Source organism: Danio aesculapii, chromosome 11 (assembly GCF_903798145.1).
Source record: "Danio aesculapii chromosome 11, fDanAes4.1, whole genome shotgun sequence".
Lineage (NCBI taxonomy): Eukaryota > Metazoa > Chordata > Actinopteri > Cypriniformes > Danionidae > Danio > Danio aesculapii.
Genome location: NC_079445.1, coordinates 39,248,895 through 39,260,188, shown reverse-complemented (window position 1 = coordinate 39,260,188; position 11,294 = coordinate 39,248,895).

The window sequence follows — 11,294 nt, the reverse complement described above, 5'->3', positions numbered from 1 at the left end:
GATGTTAAACTAACATCTTATTCAGTCAGTGAAACCATTGACAGGCACATTTAGATCAATAATCATTTGAGGACATATTAAAAGACTTTTAAAAATCACAGTGTTGCTTCAAAACACTAATTGATTGTCATTTTATGTTATTATACTTTGCCACTATTCTTCAAGCTATAAATGTTTAGTAGGGATGCACCGATCCCGATACTTGGATCAGATATTGGTTCGATACAGCATATTTTTGCTGGATCAGGTATCGGCCAGCAGGTACAGATCCAAATCCGATCTTGCGCGTGCGCTATATTCTGTGTAATTTATAAGCCAATAAAAGCCACAAAGGTAGCCTATAACAAGACACTGGAAAGTTGTCATGTAGGCCTACTATATCCCAGATGTTCTGAAGCCATTCTATAGCTTAATGTGAAGCAAAGATGAATATTCACGTGGTTAATTCATGTTCAGTTCAGCGCTTCCCGATGCTGCACCTGTCAATCATTCTCCATTCATTCACAATTCAAACTGCGTGTCGCGTTCATGACAACATGGAAAACTCTCTCCAAGATTATTTGTTCCTGTTAGTTTTAATAATCACCAATATCTTAATAATAGACAGGTAATAAGCCAGTTAATAGCATGAATTGTGATCTAAACTAAAGTGTTACCTTAGTATCTTAATAATAGGCAGGTAATAAGCCAGTTAACAGCATGAATTGTGACCTAAACTAAAGTGTTACCAATATTAGTTCTTCCTCGCTGTCCTCCTGCCACGAGTCTCCTCTCATTTTTTCCGACAAACCTCGTGTCCAAGAATAGTCTCCCAGCAATTGTAAGTAAGTATGTCTTAAAATTGAAAATCCCCCAGACTGGGCTCTCGCCTGTGTGTTTGTGTGTAAAGCGGGCTGTGGGGGAGTTGAGATGTGTTTGAATAAACTCCCCACAGCTCTGACTGAAGTGTGCTATCAGGGGTTCAGCCACGGGACGCAGCTGCATCTGGATTATATGAAGGACAGAGATGCAGGGCAGAGCTGTGGCTTTCAAAACTTCCTGCTTTTTTTTCAAAATGTAACCTGCACCCGAACCTTCACCTGCTAAGCAACCTGCCACCGTCAGCATCGGCAAACAGAAAGAGGCGCCCGTGACTTGATGGACTTTAGCCTTCCACTTTGCATTAGCCTGCAGCTTTAATTTGCATGATGTTCATGGGAGGTTCATGGTGGAATTTATTAGTTTAGAGCTTGTCTAGCTAAATGTATATCCGAAAGCTGTAGTTGTCTTAAAATAATAGTTCACAAAAATGAAAATTACCCCATAATTTAATCAAGCCATCCTCGTTGTACTTGAGTTTGTTTTCTGTCAGCGTTTCACACAATTCATTCATGTTGTCCCAACACAAATTGATTAAGTTAAATATTAATGATTAAGTGGATTGAACATAAAACAATTAAGCTATCCCAAAAAAATCTCGAATTGTGTTATTTCAACTCATTTCAAATAAGTAATTTGAACAAGAAGAAACCTTTTTTGTGTGTGTAGTTTGCCATTTATTCTGGCTCTTTCATGCTCTATATATTGGTGTTGTATAGTGGCTTTTATTTTGAAATTTCCGAAAGCACATTGAAGTCATCATGAAATCTAAATTTAGATTTCATGCCAATTTTAACAACACAGGCTCATTCTGAAAACGTAGCCCTATATTCTTGGAGATCATGAATTATATAGCTAGAAGTAAGTATGGCAGCACTTAATCTTTAAAACAAATGCTACGGTGCAGTATGACGCCGTTCCTTTTCGCGCTTACCAGCTGACTGCTTACCTCCATAGAGACGGCTTTCCTGTTGTTACCAGTTTGTCCAGTGGCTCGTCATATATACGTCAGCGAACTTGAGATGCAGAGAGTAGTTGACCGAGATGACGGGGTTCGAGTCCGTCGAAGAACGGCTTCAAAAAGCAGATAAGACAAAAACATGAGCCAAAAAATAAATAAACAAGTAGATAACAGAGTGAGAATGTAGTACAATCTGAAAAGGTGGTAAAAACCAGTCGAGGCATTTTCTTTTTCTGGATTGCTTTTTTAAAACTGCCGGTTGGGGTCAGGGAAGTGGGTGGGCACTGGTCATCAGTGCTTTTGAAAACACTCTTGGTTGGATTTAGGGAAGGAAGTGGGTGGGTCAGTCGATCGGTCAGTCAGTCAGTCATTCAGTCAACAGCGGCCTCGGTGGATTTATGTGAGAACAGCAGGCGCGAATAGTATTTGCAAGAGAAATTTGAGATCTTAAAAAGCGTACACAGTGACCTCTGCTGGATTCGCGAAAACAAAAAAAAGTCATCATTTTAGAATTCTAAGGTTCCATCTGGCATTTTTGTCAAAATTGAGTAATTGACATATTCTTATTAATTGACAACTTATTACATTATGGGATGCTTTTTTATAAGTTGTTTACATTTTAAAACTTTTTATTTAAAAAAACAAATGTTACACACATACTGTTTACTATGGAATGCAAAAACTTTGAAGCTCAATATCTCAAAATCATTCAGAACGCAGATAGAACCTTATAATTTCAAGGTGACGAAATGTAAAAACATAGCTCCTGGGAGAGGAGCTATTTGGCGTTCTCTAGAAATTTATATAGCTTTGTATAGTAAAAATTTCTGTATATAGTCCAGAAATGTATATAGTATGTTTTCAGAAAGAGCCTGGGTTGAACTTTGATGTGCTTTCAGAAGCTTCAAAATAAAAGACACTTTTTTTATATATATATATATATATATATATATATATATATATATATATATATATATATATATATATATATATATATATATATATATATATATATATATATATATATATATATATGTGTGTGTGTGTGTGTGTGTGTGTGTGTGTGTGTGTGTGTGCGTGTGTGTGTGTGTGTGTGTGTGTGTATGTGTGTGTAGAAGTGAGAGTTACAAACGATGAATCTGTGCACTTCATTATTTTGTACAAATTCATTTACTTCCATAATCTTTTATCAAATACCATAAACTTCCCGGCACCCTCTAAACAACTTTTCTTTTCTTCTGACCACATGGTGTGCCTTAGGGTGGTGCTATCAGTCCTTTAGGGCAGGAGTAACACTTCAAAAGTGTCTCACTTTTGTCCATTCATCAATCTTCCTCCATTTTGTTAGCAACAGCTATCTTCCAATAATCCAATCAGTTCCCAAAGTAACAATGTCCTGCACCACCCTTCATTTTTTTTCTAATTTCAGAAGCATTTCAATTGTATGTACGTCATGATAATGGGAGAAATGGACAATCATAACTTCTATTTCATGGAGATGTGGCAGCTGAATCCACATTATGTGCAACTGTCATATACAATCAAATAGCCATTAGTTGTACCTTTCAAAATCCTTCATTCTGAAGGACCCTTTTAAGTGGCCTGTTTTGAGCACTTCAGTTTGGAATGTCAATAATATGGTGGTAATGCTTGTTTTCACTTCGAAGAGCCCTTCAGAGGGAAATATATCCCAACTGGAACACCCAACAGCCTCGTGCACCTTGTGAGAGGTAATTTAAAAAATTTTGTGTAATTTATGACCACATGGCGGTGCTGCTTCACATTTTTTGGAGTATTTTTCAACACAGGCTCATTTGGAATATGTGCCCAGGGCTACATTTTTTGAGAACCTAAATCTATGTGCCGAGGGCTACATAATGACTGCATTTTGTGTGTAAAACGAACCCCAGAAACATATTTGAGATTGTCAAAAATGTACACACCGCCCTCTAGTGGATTTGTCAAAACAAAAACTGCAAGCACACGTAGCCACATACATATTTCTTGGTTCACAAAAACATAGCTCTGAGCACATATTTCTATAGAGATTTTTTGGAGTACACATACCAGCTTTGTTGCACGTTTTCATAACAATATGGCAATGTGAAATCAAATTTGTGACCGTTAATCACAAAACCTGTCCTTTGTTGCATGGCTATATTTTTGGAAATAGCCAAAATACATTTTAGGAGTCAAAATTATTGATTTTTATTGTATGCCAATAATCTTTAAAGAATTTTAAGTAAAGTTCATGTTCCAAGAAGACCCCCCCACCCCCCCCCGCAAAAAATAAAATAAATAAATAAAATTATTTTTGATTAGTAATATACATTAAAGAATGGTATTTGTACAATATGAAAGAAGATTTCATCAGTATTTAGATTTTATCAACGCTCAGATATCAGATTTTCAAGTTGTATCTTGGCCACATATTGTTCTTTATCCTAACAAGTTCAGCTTTCAGACAACAGATATTGATATTGAAATAAAACAGCCCCGATGTAAAAATCCAATTAATTCCAATCCAAAATTCGTCTCTAATCCTAAAGAGACATGTTTCATATCTCCTCTCCTGACCACTAGGTTGAGATACACCAATCCCCTCATAGACATCAGTGGGACATTGGATCAAAACACTGGATAAAACTGAGCTCTACCATTTGGCCAAGTTTCAAGCCTCTAAGCCTCATGGTTTGGTCTGCCAAGGATTTAGGCTTGCCATCAGTTTTAGGGCAGTATAATAACAATAATTAAAATCATTATAAATAAAATAGGGTTTCTGTGCATAGTGCTTTAATGAACATATGCGTCCTCCCTCTCCATTGTAAAGGCTTGATCTGAGAATACTAATAAAATTGTACTAGAAAACAAGACAAAATACTGAATACCGAAAGTAATTTTGTAGTGCATTAGACATATTAACATCCCTGTTTGATTAAAATGATGCAATTTTGTCTCAGGATCATGCAAACCCCTGAACGCTGTATACTGGCAAAGACCCTATAAATTGACAGAGACCAGAACTGGAGCTATTTTATCAACCTATAACAGTCTTAAATGACAGATAAAGAACAAATTTACAGTCCAACTTACACACGTTACAGTAGCCTTGGTGTCTGAATTTTGTGAATTAGCTTTGTTTTAGTTTCTGAAGTGGTTCAGAAAACATGCACTTACGGATGGCATTGATACTTTAATTTCCAAAGAACTAAACAACATTTTAAAGTGGCATAAAGCTCTAAATTCACATGAAATATGTCCTTATGGTGGCTACAGAATGGTTCAACATAAAAAAGCATGAATGCTAAGCAGTTCAGTGAAATATTTAGCTTGAAAGGATTGATTGTGGTGCCTTTCTTTAAAATAAATGCCTTTCATTTTGTTTTGGGTATTTTTTTGTGCTGTATACTTCAGCAATGACATTGAGACATTTTTAAAGTGTTGCTTTAAAGCTTAAAGATTATTATTATTATACAGAGGTTTCGTTTTGTAGATTAACTGAAGAACACACAGAAATACGGACATTGCATAACAGCTCTGTTATTTAAAGATCCCTATCACTGAATTTAAATTGTTTTACAAATAGTGCCATAGCAATACCACACTGCCCTCTTGTGTCCCATTATTAGGCTTGCAACTTTAGTTTTAGCAAAAGGAAATGGATCATTTGTGTGAAATACTATGGAGAAAAAGTAATAAGGGCTGCACGGTGGTGCAGTGGGTAGCACAATTGCCACACAGCAAGAAGGTCGCTGGTTCGAGCCCCGGCTGGGTCAGTTGGCATTTCCGTGTGGAGTTTGCATGTTCTCCCCGTGTTGGCGTAGGTTATCTCCGGGCAGGGGTGGACTGGGACAAAAAAAATCAGCCCTGGCACTGAAGCCACACCAGCCCACATTACCACACCGACACAGCCCCACCCACGGACTTGCACATTATATTGGTGTACAGATGGTGAAATAATATAAGCAGTACCATATGTAATAGATATTTAAACATTTAAAGTATGTGACTGGAACAAAAACAACCCATTTATAACAAATTTATACATGCGTTCATTTCATTCATTTTCTTTTCGGCTTAGTCCCTTTATTAATCTGGGGTCGCCACAGTGGAATGAACTACACTTATGAACTTATCCAGCATATGTTTCACGTAGCGGATGCCCTTCCAGCTGCAACCCATCCCTGGGAAACACCCACACCCACACATTCACACGCATACACTACGGACAATTCAGCCAACCCAATTCACCTATACCACATGTCTTTGGACTTGTGGGGGAAACCGGAGCACCCAGAGTAAACCCACGCAAACATGGGGAGAACATGCAAACGCCACACAGAAATGCCAACTGACCCAGCCGAGGCTCGAACCAGCGACCTTCTTGCTATGAGGTGACAGCGCTACCTACTGCGGCATCGCAATGCCCTCATTCGAGAATATTTCCGTTTATTTTATGCATTTCGCAGCGTCGGATTTTAGAGCCATTTTTTTGTTTTCTCTGAGCTTTTCGGCACCGCCTTTCCTTTTTTACGGTCCATCACTGACAATTAGCTTGTGTTGCACTTACTGTGTGTCTGACATTCTTGCCAGATTTTGATTACGTCCGCATAACCTCTGACTGGGTCGGATAGGATCAGTCCATCTTAAAACCAGCCAGCCGTTGCTGATTGGGCCAATGTTAACATTTATTATTACTATTATTATTATTATTACTACATCATCGTCAAATTCACATCTTGCAATAGAAAAAAGCTTCCTGCATGTAAAAACAATACATATAAAAAATTAAATAAAAAATGTAAAACTGACCAGCCAACATTTAAAAAATGGTCCAGAATGGCCAATCCGCCCCTGCCTCCAGGGGCTCCGGTTCCCCCCACAGTCCAAAGATATGCGTTATAGGTGAATTGGGTAAGATAAATTGACCTTAATGTATGTGTGTGTGTGTGTGTGAATTTCCTGTCTGAAATCTCTATTGTCCTATTATAATAAATGTGAAAAACCCCTCAAAAATAATTATAACAAAAAAAGAGTGAATGGGGTGTTTCCCAGTGATGGGTTGCAGCTGGAAGGGCATCAGCTGCGTAAAACATATGCTGCATAAGTTGGCGGTTCATTCTGCTGTGACGAACCCAGAATAAATAAAGGGACTAAGAAAATGAATGAAGAAGTAATAATAAATAAATAAAATAATTATGTCTTGTTACAGCTTCAAAACTTTAGATCATAATCTGCAGGGCTTCAACTGTGAATCCCAGTTAGTATCTTCAGGTCAGACAAAAAAAAAGTAAACAATAAAATAAAATAAACAAACAAACAAAAAAATCAGTGGCTCAGTGGTTAGCACTGTCACCTAACAACAAGAAGGTCGCTGGTTCGAGTCTAGGCTGGGTCAGTTGGCATTTCTGTATGGAGTTTACATGTTCTCCCCGTGCTCGCGTGGGTTTCCTCCGCGTGCTCCGGTTTCCCCCACAGTCCAAACACATGCGCTATAGGTGAATTGGGTAAGCTAAATTGGTCAAAGTGTATGAGTTTGTGTGTGACTATAATAGTGTATTAGTGTTTCCCTGTACTGGGGTGCAGCTGGAAGGGTATGTGTAAACATATGCTGGAATAGTAGGCAGTTCATTCCGCTGTGGCGACCCTTGATATGAGGAAAATGAATAAACAAAAACAATAAAACAGATCAAATTTACCAACACCCTATAAATAACACTTTTCTCTCATTCTTAGGTTTATAATGATGAAATGACACATAAAAATGAATAATGCATCAAGTTATTTAAAGTTATCTACTTTTGGTAAAAAATTATACATTTTGTATTTAAATTATTCACATTGTAAAAAAAATCTTTCAAAGTGTCTCCAGACAAAAACCATTGTCTCATAACATTAAAATTGGTTTAAATTTACAAATGTGCAAGCATATTAAATAAAAAAGCATATTAAATACAATTAAAGCTTCTTCTTTAATGTTCCATCTTCATAAAGCAGAACAGATATACAACAACTATGCAAAAATTAAACAATACTTATTATATTTCATTCATGTAATCATTCAATATTTTTTCAATTGCTTAAACTCTTGCTGTCAACTTTGTAAAACATAGATTAAAACATAGATTACAACATAGATTAAATAAATTGATAAGATTAAAATTGACAAATAAAGAGAATTTTGTAGCTGAACCGTGATCCTTAAATAGAGCCTTTAAATTCATTCATTCATTTTTCTTTGGCTTAGTCCCTTATTTATCAGAGGTTGCCACAGCAGAATGAACCGCCAACTTATCCAGCACATGTTTTACGCAGCAGATGCCCTTCCCGCTGCAACCCAGTACTGGAAACAGTTTAGTTCATCCATTTCCCCAAAGAGCATCTTTGGACTGTGGGGGAAACCGGAGCACCCGGAGGAAACCTAGGCCAACACGACTTTCTTGCTGTGAGGTGACAGTGCTAACCACTGAGCCATCATGTTGCCGAGCATTTTGATATGCTATCAAATTATTATTTGTAAGATTGAGATGTACGACATTTACTTTTTTGCTTCTAAAAAAAATTAAGAAAAAAAATATTATTAGAAAATCTTAAGAACAATTTTACGTTTTGTAGTGTGATTTTATCGTATCCAATTCTTAATATCCATGTAGACTTTTTTTGTTTAATTACTTTTATATTGATTGTACAGTTGAAGTCAGAATTATTAAACCCCCTTTGATTTTTTTTTCTTTGTTAAATATTTCACAGGACATTTTCACAGTGTGTCTGATAATATTTTTTTAATATATAATAATAATATATATATATATATATATATATATATATATATATATATATATATAAACCTGTAAGTATATGAGTATAAAAGAAAAAAATAAAGTATAAAAGGAAAAAAAACTATGTACTAGGGACCCAATCGTGTTTACGAGCAGAGAAAGATTCATATGCACGTTCAGGTTATACATCCACAGCGCTACAGCATATGAGCAATCTGTTTTCATTCATTCATTTTCTTTCCTGATTATTCCCTTTATTAATCCGAGGTCACCACAGCGGAATGAACCGCCAACTTATCCACCATATGTTTTATGCAGCAGATGCCCTTCCAGTTCAACCCATCACTGTGAAACACCCATGCACACTATTTCACACACATACACTACGGACATTTTAGCTTACCCAGTTCACCTATATCACATGTCTTTGGACTGTGGGGGAAACCGGAGCACCATGAGGAAACCCACGCCAAAACAGGGAGAACATGCAAACTCCAAAACAGAAATGCCAACTGACCCAGCCGGGGCTCGAACCAGCAACCTTCTTGCTGTGAGGCGATTGTGCTACCCACTGCGCCACCATGACACCCTCTATCTGTTTTATCTATTATTTTTTTTAAAGCTGATTCTGACCATTACATGTATGCAAAATCCTTAATTTATTCTCTTAGGTAAGGCGAGATCTCATGCTTAGAGGGAAAATGTGCTTATGAAAAGGCAAAGTTATATAACGCTTGAAGCATCAGAATCGGTAAACTGTATCGGCCGATCACCATGACAAGGAATCAGTACTTGGTATCAGCTGCAAAACATCCTGATCGGAGCATCCTATATACATAATGGCAGAGAAGTACATAAATGAAAAGAGTGTCTAATAAAATTACTGTAAAACAGACCAAACAGAAAAAATTATTTGTAGTCACATATATCTTAAGACATCTTAATCGTTTCTCCTACATCATTTGGAACTTGCATTTTAAAAATGTTATTTACATCGAAATAACATGCGTAAATACTATTCATTTCTAACATTACAAACACAAAAGAAGGTCAATACATATATATATATATATATATATATATATATATATATATATATATATATATATATATATATATATATATATATATATATATATATATATATATACATATATACACACACACTTCAATATCTATCAAGATAAGTCATATTTGTGAATAAAACAATCAGGTTTTTGTGTCTTAAACCTCCTGAAGGATAAATTGTACACACCGCCTAAATGATTAGATTTCTTTACTGTATATCAGAGATTCCCAAACTAGGGCCCGGGGGCCAAAGTTGGCCAATGGTAACCTTTGATTTGGCCCACCGTCCCATGTGACAAGAGAGGGATAATGATGGGGATGGTTTAGACACTGTGATTTCAAATTTAATGTAAGGTTTTATTTGTTTGTTTTATTGTTAAGCTACAAACTGAAATTTTAAACTTTTCATTTAAATGTTGTCAATTAATCAATTCACTTTAACATGTACATACTGTCCCCTGACTAGCGTATTCAGCATTGAACTACACTATGTTATAAATGTAATTTGTTAATGGTTTTTTTGCAATAAGTTATAATTTACAAAGTTATACTGAGTTTGTTAATACGATTCAAAGTAATGTTTTCTATTTATTTTGTAATATTATGAAATAAATTAATAAATTACCCATGGCAACTTTAATGTAAAATAGTTTGGTATATTTATCTTCAGCCCACTGCTGATATTTTGTTTTTGGCCCTTTATACAAAAAAGTTTGGGCATCCCTGCTTTATATAATAGTGTTGAGAGTAAATATTACTAAAGCTAACCCAAAAAAGGGTCAATATTAAAAATATTTAAATGTATGTTATTACATTTGCAATAATACTCTTTCAATAATTATATATATTATTATTATTATTATTATCATTACTACCCTAGGTTACTTTTCAGGTTAAATGTCGGAAGAAATCTATTTTCTTTTGTTTTAAACTTTCTCGGTTCCTAAACGTAAACCTTTCTAGACCCCCTCAAACTACATATTCATTTGTGATTTTAGGGAGAAAATAAAAATATCTAAAAGTGAAAACAAACTATGAACATTTCTGAGCAATGCTTCAAATTAAACAAATAAAACAGCAAACAGATTTGAGGGTGGTCTGGGGGGAAAAGTCTCTTGATTTATTATTCTTCTGTTGCACAATCATGTAGGAAATCAATATTATTTGGTTCTCATAGGCCTATGTGAAATTACTTTCATGGTTCCTATTTGTAAACCTTTCTAGATCCCCTCAAACTACATATTCATTTCTGATTTTAGGGAGAAAAAATATCAACGTAAAAACAAACTAAGAACATTTCTGAGCAAGGCATTCAAATAAATGAATAAAACAAGGCCAACAGATTTGAGGGTGGTCTGGGATGGAAAAGTCTCTTGATTTGTTATTTTTCTACTGCATTATGTTGTAGTAAATCAATTTTATTTGGTTCTCATAGGTCTATCTACTTTCTTGGTTCCTAAACGTAAACCTTTCTAGACCCCCGCAAACTACATATTCATTTGTGATTTTGGAGAGAAAAAAATATCTAAAAGTGAAAACAAACTATGAACATTTCTGAGCAACGCTTTCAATTAAAGGAATAAAACAAGGCCTACAGATTTGAGGTAGTCTGAGGACGGGGGGGGGAG